Genomic DNA, 14,710 nt, shown 5'->3' with positions numbered 1-14,710 from the left:
AGGATAGGGGTGACAGGCCAGGGTAGGGGTGGCAGGAACAGGACAGGGGTGACAGGGCCAGTATAGGGTTGACAGGGCAAGCACAGGGGTAACAGGGCCAGGATAGGGGTAACAGGGCCAGCATAAGGGTAACAGGGCCAGCATAAGGGTGACAGGGCCAGCATAAGGGTGAAAGGGCCAGGATAAGGGTGAAAGGGCCAGGATAAGGGTGACAGGGCCAGGATAAGGGTGACAGGGCCAGGATAAGGGGGAAAGGGCCAGGATAAGGGTGGCAGGGCAAGGCCAGGGGTGACAGGGACATGACAGAACACAGGGCACGGGAGAGATTGGTATTAGGGACAAAACAGTGGTCATAGACAGATGTGTCTTACCGGAGTCACTGCTGCTGGCTGCTGCTGTTCCACTCCAACCTGTTGGGATCTGCTGCTGGTGGAGACTTGGCATGGTTGACTCTCTTAGGCTGGAGTCCTGCTTCCTCTGCCCGTCCGCATCCCTCCCCCCCCCCTCAGTCACACACCGCAGACCTCGCGCAGCTGCCGGGCACTGTGGTAAGGGGAGACTGGGAGTGACTGGTTAGCCCCCAGGAGATGCTGCGGCTGGAGGGAGGAGGGGGTCGGAGCCTGTAAGCAGCTCGGACTTCTGCAGCGTTACCCGCCGGCTAAAGTGTGTGAAGGAGCTGGGCGCACCTCACTGTGGGTGGCAGCGCTGCAGCTAGCGGTGGGGTTGCCGGGGCTGGAGATAACAGAGGCAGTACGGAACCTGCACAGCGGCAGGTGCCCCACAAAACTGCAGCTAAGAAGCGTGGAGTGTGCCAGAAAGTGACGCTCCTCCGCGCCAGAGAGGGGGGGGTCAAGCACACAGTGAGCCGGTGCCCGTCTGTCTGTACGGCATACCCCCTCACACACCCCCATACCTCCCAAATGTCCCGATTTTCGCGGGACAGTCCCATTTTTTTGGGTCTGTCCCGCTGTCCCACCCGTGGGTCGCAGTGTCCCGCGGTAACGGGGGGGGGGGGGTCAGTTGGAAAGCTCCTGTACTCGCTGTTCTGCTTAGCAGAGCAGCGGTGAATAGTGAAGACAGAGGGAGAGGGGGCATCAGGGGGTATGGATTAAGGGGGGGTTCCAGCAGCAGAGCCGGATTAAGGGGGGGGCAGGGGTACGTACCGTTGGCCCCACAGTTTTAGGGGGCCCCCCTGGCTCGAGTAGCTCTGTCCCAGCTCAGAAGCCCCCCCCCCTTGTCCTGCCAGCAACAACGGCAGCATTGTGCTACTGTCAGCACACGCTGCTGCGTGTTGGCAGGTCTGTGGTGTTGAAGGGAGGCAGCAGTCTCCCTGCTTTCTTCTGCCTGTGCGTGTGTGTGTAGGTGGGAGCGACCACCTCCTCTGGATTTACCCCTAGCTGAGGGGCCAAAATTCCATAAAAAAAAAAAAAAAAAAAAAAAAAAACGGAATTTGCGTAAGGGGGCGTGGCCTCGTTAGCCGCGATTAGGCCACGCCCCCAACCCACAGCAATGAGATAGGGCTCCCCTGTCTCAAGTGCCCTGGCCCCCCCGGACTCATAATCAGCCCCTGGGGGCATGCCAGCAGCTCACAGAGCGCTGGGCATGCCCCCTCATTGACGAAAACGGGGTCCTCCCGTGAAGCCACGCCCCCTTTTCACCGAGTGTGTGTCCCTCCTTCTGCCTGAAGAAAGCTCCTGCAGAAAGCTGGGAGGTATGCACCCCTGCCTGTGCCATGCCCATACTATCTGCTTCTGCTCCTAGTCTCCTGTAGATTTGGCCAGATCTGTGACTCATTTGACTAACTCCGCCCACTGTTGTGACTCCGCCCAGCGTTAGCAAATGAATCACAAAGTCACAGATCTGGGCTATTATATAGGAGATAGCACATTGACAGTTATTGATTTATGATTATTTGTATATCTACATTACTCTCATTTATAGATGATAAATCAGGGTCATAGCCAGAACTTTGTGGGACCCGATAGCAACATTTTGAAGGGTTCCTGTCCTAATGCGTCTAGAGACACCTATCCACAGCAATTGTTAATTTTAAACCCATAATAATATATTTATTATTTATTTATTAATTACCAGTTTATTTATATAGCGCACACATATTCCGCAGCGCTGTACAGAGAACATTTTCCCATTCATTTCAGACCCTGCCCCAGTGGAGCTTACAATCTATATTACCAAGCACATGTACACACAGACACATTTACGATAGGGTTAATTTTGTGGAGAGCCAATTAACCTACCGGTATATGTTTGGATCCTGAGCCATACTGTTGCTATAGTAAATGTTATGCCCCATAGTAGTGTCCTAGTCTATTTTATGAACCACAGTAGTGCTCTAGTTCAAATTCATTGTAGAGCTATCAGTACACATTATCCAACACTGTGACATCAATTCACATTATGACATGCAGTGTGCCCAGTTCATATTATGCCACACTATAGTGCCGCCACTTCATATTGTGCCACAATACAGATGCCCAGTTCAGATTATGAAAAATTATAATGCACAACATTTCATTTTATATCACATTACAGTGAACAAGTGAAGGGGCATAAATACATATATTGAAGGCCTGATGGCAATGGTTTGTAAGGGACCCTGCATAACAAACAAAGTGTGCCCCTCTTAGCTCTGGGTCCATAGCAGCTGCACTAAAGGCATCTATGGTAGCGATGCCCTTGTGATAAATCCATGTTATACACCTGGAAATAGTAAACTTTTCTTACATTTGTTATCAAAGGATGTATAGTGTAAAGGGCCTATTAAAACTTCCCTTAATATTTGCATTTAGTAATAATACTGTGCTTTGCTGCGGCAGTATGATAATATATCACCCCTACACTATGAAAGTGTGTTGAAACGTTTTATAAATTAGATTGCTTACATTTAAAGAGAGAGAATTTGTGAATTAATCCTCTCATTCATGGGACGGTTGTGTTTAATTTTTGCATAATGTTATTTTACAGATTTTTCCAGTAAAACTTAATGTTAGCGTTGTAAACATCTGGTGTCCAATAGGCAGACAGACATCTGTCCACAGGGTTTATCTTACCAGAGGTCCTCCACAGATGATTGTATGACTTTTATTCATTATACTGTGTGTATTGAGAACTTATAATGACTGTGCTTGTATAGACTGTTATTATATTAATGGTTGTGTTAACATCAGGTTTTACTTAATCACAGGAGCAGCATGGGCATAATTGATGATGTATTACCTTTCTGTTTTATAGAATGGTACTGAAGAGCCCGATGCAGACCGTCATCACAAACATAGGGAATGCTTCAAGAATCCTTTTGTGATCAACAATGATTTAACAGGTAGGATTATCGAATTAGTCATACAGTCAATGGTGGGGGTGGAATCCTGGCCAGGTATTGGAAGTACCTTGCACGCTTTGATTTTACTGTATAAACCGTTGACGCTTATTTACTAGGGAGTATACCAGATAGTAACAATCAATAAACAGGCAAGAGTTACCTTTTAGAGACACATTACAATGGGACATAAAAACAAATTCTCAAGTTGAATGGGAAAAGACACCTTGAATCTCGCAGAATGTAATTTTAAGCGATTATGAGACACATAAAGATACTTTAGTTCTGTAAGCAATCGTGCAAAGTATAAATAATATAATTGAAATAAATGATATTATTTTACTTAACAAAATATTTACAGCATGATGCTTGTCATCTCATGTAGAGAAACCAGACATTGCTTGTCAAGGTGCTATATCTCTGCATTGTATGGTATCGGGCAGATCGAATGCTATAGCATATTTAATTGAGTTGCAGTTTCCTAGGTAACAATAAATGTTTTGTACAGGCTGCACATTGATAGATTGATACGCAGATAAGACATGCAACAGTAAACATACATGTGTAATGCTTCATTTAAGCTTCTTCTACTATTGCAGCACCACTTTTGGAACTTTTTTTAAATCGGTAGGAATGGCGGTCATTGTTTATAGTCGAGAGAGAGGGAAACCTCTACCACAGTAACACATAGGAAATCATTTTACTATGGGGCCTCTCCCTTAAACAGAGCATTTAGGACAGTATACAGCCGTATTTCCTGATGCTGCATCCACTTGTAGCCTTAGATGAAACCCATGGGGACTGTCAGTGGGAGGACCAACCAAAACGTAGTTTGTACTTATTAGCACTGATCACTCATATCTTTTCCCTACGCCGACATATAAAGTTGGTAAAATAACTAGATTTGATGTAATTATAGAAATAATGCCATTCAAAATGTAAATCTGAATGAAGAAAGTTTTTGTTTACATTGCAAGTAACAGATATACCCCATCAAACTCTCTAATGGTTTTGAAGGGCCTGCCCAGACCCTGACTGTTATATGAAAACATTATTTACAGTATATGGTACTGCCAATCACGTTAAAGGTTAACATCTTTCTGCATACGTTATGTTAACAACTTCATTAAAGCAATCCTAGCAAGTGCCATTTTAATTGCACAGTGCACTAGTTCCCCAGCAAGGCAGAAAACTGTGGTATCACAATAGGTGCAAAAACAGCTGTAAGCCTGACACAGTCTGCAAGTACACAAACCTGGCAACAGGCAGGCAGTACAGGCTTTTTAAGGATATACATATGGGGATTTCATTTATTTATTTTGTCATATATTGTGTCTGAGTAGGAGGGTAGCTATATGTTTCTGCAGGCAATGCCATAGTTTAATGTGTGGTATGGTTGTTATCCCAGCTTTTGTAGAACTACAATGCCCAGCAAGCCCTTCCATTCATAGTGCTTTCAGTTTCACAAAAGTTGTAGAGCCACAAATCTACACTCTAGGGACTGGCTTTATTATTTATTTTCTTGCTATGTTCATTTGTTTATGTTCTTTGTTAGGCGCTTTGGAACCCCTGTGGCGCCATATAACTGATAACAATAATAATAATAATAATAATAATAAAGCCAGTCCCTAGAGTGTAGATTTGTGGCTCTACAACTTTTGTGAAACTGAAAGCACTATGAATGGAAGGGCTTGCTGGGCATTGTAGTTCTACAAAAGCTGGGATAACAACCATACCACACATTAAACTATGGCATTGCCTGCAGAAACATATAGCTACCCTCCTACTCAGACACAATATATGACAAAATAAATAAATGAAATCCCCATATGTATATCCTTAAAAAGCCTGTACTGCCTGCCTGTTGCCAGGTTTGTGTACTTGCAGACTGTGTCAGGCTTACAGCTGTTTTTGCACCTATTGTGATACCACAGTTTTCTGCCTTGCTGGGGAACTAGTGCACTGTGCAATTAAAATGGCACTTGCTAGGATTGCTTTAATGAAGCTGTTAACATAACGTATGCAGAAAGATGTTAACCTTTAACGTGATTGGCAGTACCATATACTGTAAATAATGTTTTCATATAACAGTCAGGGTCTGGGCAGGCCCTTCAAAACCATTAGAGAGTTTGATGGGGTATATCTGTTACTTGCAATGTAAACAAAAACTTTCTTCATTCAGATTTACATTTTGAATGGCATTATTTCTATAATTACATCAAATCTAGTTATTTTACCAACTTTATATGTCGGCGTAGGGAAAAGATATGAGTGATCAGTGCTAATAAGTACAAACTACGTTTTGGTTGGTCCTCCCACTGACAGTCCCCATGGGTTTCATCTAAGGCTACAAGTGGATGCAGCATCAGGAAATACGGCTATATACTGTCCTAAATGCTCTGTTTAAGGGAGAGGCCCCATAGTAAAATGATTTCCTATGTGTTACTGTGGTAGAGGTTTCCCTCTCTCTCGACTATAAACAATGACCGCCATTCCTACCGATTTAAAAAAAGTTCCAAAAGTGGTGCTGCAATAGTAGAAGAAGCTTAAATGAAGCATTACACATGTATGTTTACTGTTGCATGTCTTATCTGCGTATCAATCTATCAATGTGCAGCCTGTACAAAACATTTATTGTTACCTAGGAAACTGCAACTCAATTAAATATGCTATAGCATTCGATCTGCCCGATACCATACAATGCAGAGATATAGCACCTTGACAAGCAATGTCTGGTTTCTCTACATGAGATGACAAGCATCATGCTGTAAATATCTTGTTAAGTAAAATAATATCATTTATTTCAATTATATTATTTATACTTTGCACGATTGCTTACAGAACTAAAGTATCTTTATGTGTCTCATAATCGCTTAAAATTACATTCTGCGAGATTCAAGGTGTCTTTTCCCATTCAACTTGAGAATTTGTTTTTATGTCCCATTGTAATGTGTCTCTAAAAGGTAACTCTTGCCTGTTTATTGATTGTTACTATCTGGTATATACTCCCTAGTAAATAAGCGTCAACGGTTTATACAGTAAAATCAAAGCGTGCGAGGTACTTCCAATACCTTGCCAGGATTCCACCCCCCCACCATTGACTGTATGACTAATTCGATAATCCTACCTGTTAAATCATTGTTGATCACAAAAGGATTCTTGAAGCATTCCCTATGTTTGTGATGACGGTCTGCATCGGGCTCTTCAGTACCATTCTATAAAACAGAAAGGTAATACATCATCAATTATGCCCATGCTGCTCCTGTGATTAAGTAAAACCTGATGTTAACACAACCATTAATATAATAACAGTCTATACAAGCACAGTCATTATAAGTTCTCAATACACACAGTATAATGAATGAAAGTCATACAATCATCTGTGGAGGACCTCTGGTAAGATAAACCCTGTGGACAGATGTCTGTGTGCCTATTGGACAGCATATGTTTACAACGCTAACATTAAGTTTTACTGGAAAAATCTGTAAAATAACATTATGCAAAAATTAAACACAACCGTCCCATGAATGAGAGGATTAATTCACAAATTATCTCTTTTTAAATGTAAGCAATCTAATTTATAAAACGTTTCAACATCACTTTCATAGTGTAGGGGTGATATATTATCATACTGCCGCAGCAAAGCACAGTATTATTACTAAATGCAAATATTAAGGGAAGTTTTAATAGGCCCTTTACACTATACATCCTTTGATAACAAATGTAAGAAAAGTTTACTATTTCCAGGTGTATAACATAGATTTATCACAAGGGCATCGCTACCATAGATGCCTTTAGTGCAGCTGCTATGGACCCAGAGCTAAGAGGGGCACACTTTGTTTGTTATGCAGGGTCCCTTACAAACCATTGCCATCAGGCCTTCAATATATATATTTATGCCCCTTCACTTGTTCACTGTAATGTGATATAAAATGAAATGTTGTGCATTATAATTTTTCATAATCTGAACTGGGCATCTGTATTGTGGCACAATATGAAGTGGCGGCACTATAGTGTGGCATAATATGAACTGGGCACACTGCATGTCATAATGTGAATTGATGTCACAGTGTTGGATAATGTGTACTGATAGCTCTACAATGAATTTGAACTAGAGCACTACTGTGGTTCATAAAATAGACTAGGACACTACTATGGGGCATAACATTTACTATAGCAACAGTATGGCTCAGGATCCAAATATATACTGGTAGGTTAATTGTCTCTCCACAAAATTAACCCTATCGTGAATGTGTCTGTGTGTACATGTGCTTGGTAATTTAGATTGTAAGCTCCACTGGGGCAGGGTCTGAAATGAATGGGAAAATGTTCTCTGTACAGCGCTGCGGAATATGTGTGCGCTATATAAATAAACTGGTAATTAATAAATAAATAATAAATATATTATTATGGGTTTAAAATTAACAATTGCTGTGGATAGGTGTCTCTAGACGCATTAGGACAGGAACCCTTCAAAATGTTGCTATCGGGTCCCGCAAAGTTCTGGCTACAACCCTGATTTATCATCTATAAATGACAGTAAATGTAGATATACAAATACAGGTTGAGTATCCCATATCCAAATACAGGTTGAGTATCCCATATCCATATATTCCGAAATACGGAATATTCCAAAATACGGACTTTTTTTGAGTGAGAGTGAGATAGTGAAACCTTTGTTTTTTGATGTCTCAATGTACACAAACTTTGTTTAATACACAAAGTTATTAAAAATATTGTATTAAATGACCTTCAGGTTGTGTGTATAAGGTGTATATGAAACATAAATGAATTGTGTGAATGTAGACACACTTTGTTTAATGCACAAAGTTATAAAAAATATTGGCTAAAATGACCTTCAGGCTGTGTGTATAAGGTGTATATGTAACATAAATGCATTCTGTGCTTAGATTTAGGTCCCATCACCATGATATCTCATTATGGTATGCAATTATTCCAAAATACGGAAAAATCCCATATCCAAAGTACCTCTGGTCCCAAGCATTTTGGATAAGGGAGACTCAACCTGTATTCCGAAATACGGAATATTCCGAAATACGGAATTTTTTGAGTGAGAGTGAGATAGTGAAACCTTTGTTTTTTGATGACTCAATGTACACTAACTTTGTTTAATACACAAAGTTATTAAAAATATTGTATTAAATGACCTTCAGGCTGTGTGTATAAGGTCTATATGAAACATAAATGAATTGTGTGAATGTACACACACTTTGTTTAATACACAAAGTTATAAAAAATATTAGCTAAAATTACCTTCAGGCTGTGTGTATAAGGTGTATATGAAACATAAATGTATTCTGTGCTTAGATTTAGGTCCCATTACCATGATATCTCATTATGGTATGCAATTATTCCAAAATACGGAAAAATCCCATATCCAAAATACCTCTGGTCCCAAGCATTTTGGATAAGGGATACTCAACCTGTAATCATAAATCAATAACTGTCAATGTGCTATAAATAATAGTAGCCATACATATGTGCATATCCTTGGGGAAACACAGATTAAAATCTATTTAAACGCTATTGCAAATGATCTGCATAGTTACAGCTATGTTGTTTCTGATGGCACTCAGTGGGTTACAGTATGAGCTGTGGCGCGGAGAGCGGAGAATGGCGAAGGTCCTAATTACCCTGGTCTACTTCTGTTGGTACTCAATGGGACGTAGTATGAGCATCTTTTTTCTTGGATTAATTATTCATTCTTATAACTATTTCTGGATAAAGGCCGAGATCAGTGATATAATTTCATAAATTAAGAAAAAAGCATTTTAAGCATTGTCCAGATCAGAAACTATGACTATTCATGATGGTGGCCGCTATATCGACAAGCCATCGACAATTACACTGAATAACATGCAGATGTCAGTCGCAGGAATTTATAGGTTAACTTGACTTGTGTATTATAATAGTGTTAAAAAGTGGTCTATTTAATCTTTATATGTTTATCTATATTCTCAGAAAGGCCCGTTGTAGAATAATTGAATGACATGATGACAAGGCCAACAGATTACACTATTTTATTAAAAACATTTATTAATAAAAAAAAGAAAAAGAAAAAGAAAAAGAAAAAATTTCCCAGCAAACCTCTGCATAACTGAACGTCTGAAATAAAAAACATTTACAATGTTTAGAAAGTAAAAACTGTACCTTTCAGCACCCACTATAATATTTTCATGAGGCATTATGTATTCAGGATGCACATGATGTCAATTGCAAAGCTTGTTCCTGCTAAACTTCTGCCCCTATCCCCGCAACCACACCAGCTAGGGATTATATCATTATACAGTCACACTGCCTTGTATAACAAGAAGAACTAATTTTATGCCCATTCAGATAAACCACTAATGCTTTATGAACTCTGAAAAGGTAGGATTAGAATACAACACCTTTGAACTACATTTCACCAGTTATACCTATCCAACGCCAGATTATTGGTAAACCCGTTACTGCGACAACTGTTTATTTTATTTATTTATTTATTTTTTCAGGGCTTCCAATGCGAATACTGTTAGCAAATTCACATGGGGTCTATCAACACGGAATATCCCAGAATGCTAAACACAGCATTGTGTGGGAGATGTATATACCACTGCCATGTGTAGACAACAAATATTTCATTTTACATCATACCTGCCTACTTTTGAAAAAGCATTTCAGGGATATTGTGAAATTAACACATAGCAGCTCTGGCGCTTACTGTTACATCTGAGAGGCGTGTTGTGAAAATGACTTACATCCCAATGTAAATGACACCCAAAGTTAGCAAGAACTACTTGCTGAAGAAAAACACCCGCTGATATTTTGAAGTTTTTCTTTGTGTATTGTTAGTTACATGAGGTTCCATATACTGTAAGTGGCCACGAGAAACCTTTAAAATGCCTGTAGCCATAGGGATCATTGTGCCTTATAACCAATACAGGGAAATGTCGCAGCTGATCCCATTTGACTGTATGTATCGCTGATTTCTTTTTTTTTCAGGGGTGATTGAGGTACTATTCAGGTAGTCGGTGCTATTGCTACTATTTCAGGTAGTCACTGGCAGAATGAGGAATGGTAGGCGACTATGTTTTACACCTAATTGTTTATTATTTTTATTAAGTGTTTTGAAAGTAAATAGGGAAATGCTAATATGCATGAATAATAACTAAGCCGGCTGTATGATGAAACTGGTTATCCAAAGCTACCAATACCGTGCCATAGGGAAATGATAATATGCATGAATAATAATAACTAAGCCCTCTGTATGATGAAACTGGTTATCCAAAGCTACCAATACCGTGCCATTCCTACGCATCGAGACAATCAATAATGCTCACGTTCTACCAGCTGCCTATTCTCCAGCCTAGAGGAGGACGGGGACACCAAAACCCACAACTGTGGCATGGAACTGTTAATACCTCCTGACAAATGCAGTGTGGTGCATTTACCAATGTATAAAACTGATTATTATTATTATTATTATTATTATTATTATTATTAGCATCAGCATGCAGAACAAGTGCACTTTTTTGTGTTGCAATGACTCATTATCTTCTGTGTGATAGATTTCAACGCTGTTATGGAATGGTTACAGGACTTTCCTTATAAAGCTGCGGGTGGAGCTATAGGGGGCATGTACAAATAGGGTTTCAAAAAACAGCTTATTTATTAATAAACACATAATTTTATACCTGATTATGTTATACAATTAATTTATACGGCTTTATCTTCCATAAAGCATTGCCAACATTTTGAATATAAACACGCAATGTTTTTACAATCGATATATATATATTAGTGATGAGCGGGTTCGGTTTCTCGGAAACCGAACCCCCCCGAACTTCACTCTTTTTACACGGGTCCGAGCAGACTCGGATCCTCCCGCCTTGCTCGGCTAACCCAAGCACGCCCAAACGTCATTATCCCGCTGTCGGATTCTCGCGAGATTCGGATTCTATATAAGCAGCCGCGCGTTGCCGCCATTTTCACACGTGCATTGAGATTGATAGGGAGAGGACGTGGCTGGCGTCCTCTCCGTTTAGTTATAGAGCCTTAGAGTTAGTTGATCTGACTGATTGCTACTGCTTAGCTTATTGTGGGGAGGATTGGGGAGCAGCTGTTAGGACAGGAGGAGTACAGTGCAGAGTTTTGCTAGTTTTTTTTTTATCCGTTCTTTGCCTGAAAAAAACGCTCCATACCATATCTGTGCTCAGCCTTAGTGTGCTGCATGATATATCTGACTGTGCTGAGTGCTCACACTGCTTAATTGTGGGGGAGACTGGGGAGCAGCTATAGCAGGAGTACAGTGCAGAGTTTTGCTGACAGTGACCACCAGTATACGTTTGTCTGCCTGAAAAACACTCCTGTGGTGTCTTTTTTTCTGTACCTACCTCTGTGTCGTCACTCGTCGTCATACATAAAGTATACTAGTAGTATATCCATCCATCTACATTGTATACCTGTGGTGTCTTTTTTTCTTTATACTATAAACGCAGTCTGCTGACAGTGTCCACCAGGTCCATTATACTGTATATAGCAGTACGGTAGGCCACTGCTGTACCTACCTCTGTGTCGTCACTCGTCGTCATACATAAAGTATACTAGTAGTATATCCATCCATCTACATTGTATACCTGTGGTGTCTTTTTTTTTATACTATAAACGCAGTCTGCTGACAGTGTCCACCAGTTCCATTATACTGTATATAGCAGTACGGTAGGCCACTGCTGTACCTACCTCTGTGTCGTCACTCGTCGTCATACATAAAGTATACTAGTAGTTTATCCATCCATCTACATTGTATACCTGTGGTGTCTTTTTTTCTTTATACTATAAACGCAGTCTGCTGACAGTGTCCACCAGGTCCATAATACTGTATATAGCAGTACGGTAGGCCACTGCTGTACCTACCTCTGTGTCGTCACTCGTCGTCATACATAAAGTATACTAGTAGTATATCCATCCATCTACATTGTATACCTGTGGTGTCTTTTTTTTCTTTATACTATAAACGCAGTCTGCTGACAGTGTCCACCAGGTCCATTATACTGTATATAGCAGTACGGTAGGCCACTGCTGTACCTACCTCTGTGTCGTCACTCGTCGTCATACATAAAGTATACTAGTAGTATATCCATCCATCTACATTGTATACCTGTGGTGTCTTTTTTTCTTTATACTATAAACGCAGTCTGCTGACAGTGTCCACCAGGTCCATAATACTGTATATAGCAGTACGGTAGGCCACTGCTGTACCTACCTCTGTGTCGTCACTCGTCGTCATACATAAAGTATACTAGTAGTATATCCATCCATCTACATTGTATACCTGTGGTGTCTTTTTTTCTTTATACTATAAACGCAGTCTGCTGACAGTGTCCACCAGGTCCATTATACTGTATATAGCAGTACGGTAGGCCACTGCTGTACCTACCTCTGTGTCGTCACTCGTCGTCATACATAAAGTATACTTGTAGTATATCCATCCATCTACATTGTATACCTGTGGTGTCTTTTTTTCTTTATACTATAAACGCAGTCTGCTGACAGTGTCCACCAGGTCCATAATACTGTATATAGCAGTACGGTAGGCCACTGCTGTACCTACCTCTATGTCGTCACTCGTCGTCAAACATAAAGTATACTAGTAGTATATCCATCCATCTACATTGTATACCTGTGGTGTCTTTTTTTCTTTATACTATAAACGCAGTCTGCTGACAGTGTCCACCAGGTCCATTATACTGTATATAGCAGTACGGTAGGCCACTGCTGTACCTACCTCTGTGTCGTCACTCGTCATCATACATAAAGTATACTAGTAGTATATCCATCCATCTACATTGTATACCTGTGGTGTCTTTTTTTCTTTATACTATAAACGCAGTCTGCTGACAGTGTCCACCTGGTCCATTATACTGTATATAGCAGTACGGTAGGCCACTGCTGTACCTACCTCTGTGTCGTCACTCGTCGTCATACATAAAGTATACTAATAGTATATCCATCCATCTACATTGTATACCTGTGGTGTCTTTCTTTCTTTATACTATAAACGCAGTCTGCTGAAAGTGTCCACCAGGTCCATTATACTGTATATAGCAGTACGGTAGGCCACTGCTGTACCTACCTCTGTGTCGTCACTCTTCGTCATACATAAAGTATACTAGTAGTATATCCATCCATCTACATTGTATACCTGTGGTGTTGTCAGATTGTGTTTGGGCTGTGTCCCCGGAGGGGGCGCTAGTGGGTCAGTGGAGGTAGATGGGAGAAAACGAGGAGGCTGGATAACGTTCCTGCGCATGAGCGCAATGGTATTTTATTTGGCAGATGATATAACACAGAATGGTAGCAGAAACAATAATAACAGATGAATAAAGTCAATCACTCAGTATGATAACTGAAAGTCTATGGCAATGGATGACAGATGACTTGAGAAAATAATATCCGGTAATATATAAACAGAAGAACAAGTGCTTGTGAAATGGTTCTGGTTTGGAAACCAGTGCAGGTTTTAAAACAGGAAACTTAGGCAGCAAGGTGTAGAATGGCAAACCTGAGCAGAGGCAGGAGTCTGACTTCACAGTGCAGGTGATGAGGCACTGGCAGCAGCAAGCTGTATCACAGGTGGAGGAATGAGACACACCTGGAGTCAGTCTTCAACTGCAGGCTGAAGCACACAAGGTGGTGATGAGTGTGAAGCCTTGTTTGCAGGTTGCAGGTATTGCTGGGCCTTGAAGTTCCACGGAGCAGTGCAGAGTAACCAGGAGTACAAGTTCTTAACCAGAGAACCAGGAACACAGGAGGAACAGGAACAGATCCTTTCACATGGGTCGCTGGAGTGACACAAAGTCCAGGATGCCTGCAGACTGATCCTGCAGTCTCTTATGTACCCCATGGTGCACAGGGATTGGATGAGTGAAGGAAAGTGGGTGCGGCCAAGCACCGGATTGGCCGCAGTATACTGGCTGTTTACAGACTGTCATGGCGGTGCCCACGCTGCGGCCTAGCAGGGACGCGGCGCGCTACATGCCCGCTGTCTCAGGAGTGTTCCCAGGCCCTTGATGATGTCCCATGGCAGGGGCATAGGTGACAGGTGACCGCAGGGAGCCAGGACGGAGTCCGCAGCGGCGGACGGATGTCAGCCTGGTAAGTCGATTCCTGACAGTACCCCCTCCTTTAGGGGTGGACACCGAACACCCACGTGGCTTGGAGGGATGAGTGCTGTGGAAGACACGGACCAACCTAGGAGCATGGACATCGGACGAATTCACCCAACTTCTCTCCTCTGGGCCATAACCGGACCAATCGACCAGGTACTGGAGACGTCCATACCGACAACGGGAGTCCAGAATTTTGTTGATCTCG

This window comes from Pseudophryne corroboree, chromosome 1 (assembly GCF_028390025.1).
Source record: "Pseudophryne corroboree isolate aPseCor3 chromosome 1, aPseCor3.hap2, whole genome shotgun sequence".
In the NCBI taxonomy this organism is placed as follows: domain Eukaryota; kingdom Metazoa; phylum Chordata; class Amphibia; order Anura; family Myobatrachidae; genus Pseudophryne; species Pseudophryne corroboree.
The sequence above is the reverse complement of the archived record's forward strand: the minus strand, read 5'-3'. Positions refer to the sequence as shown.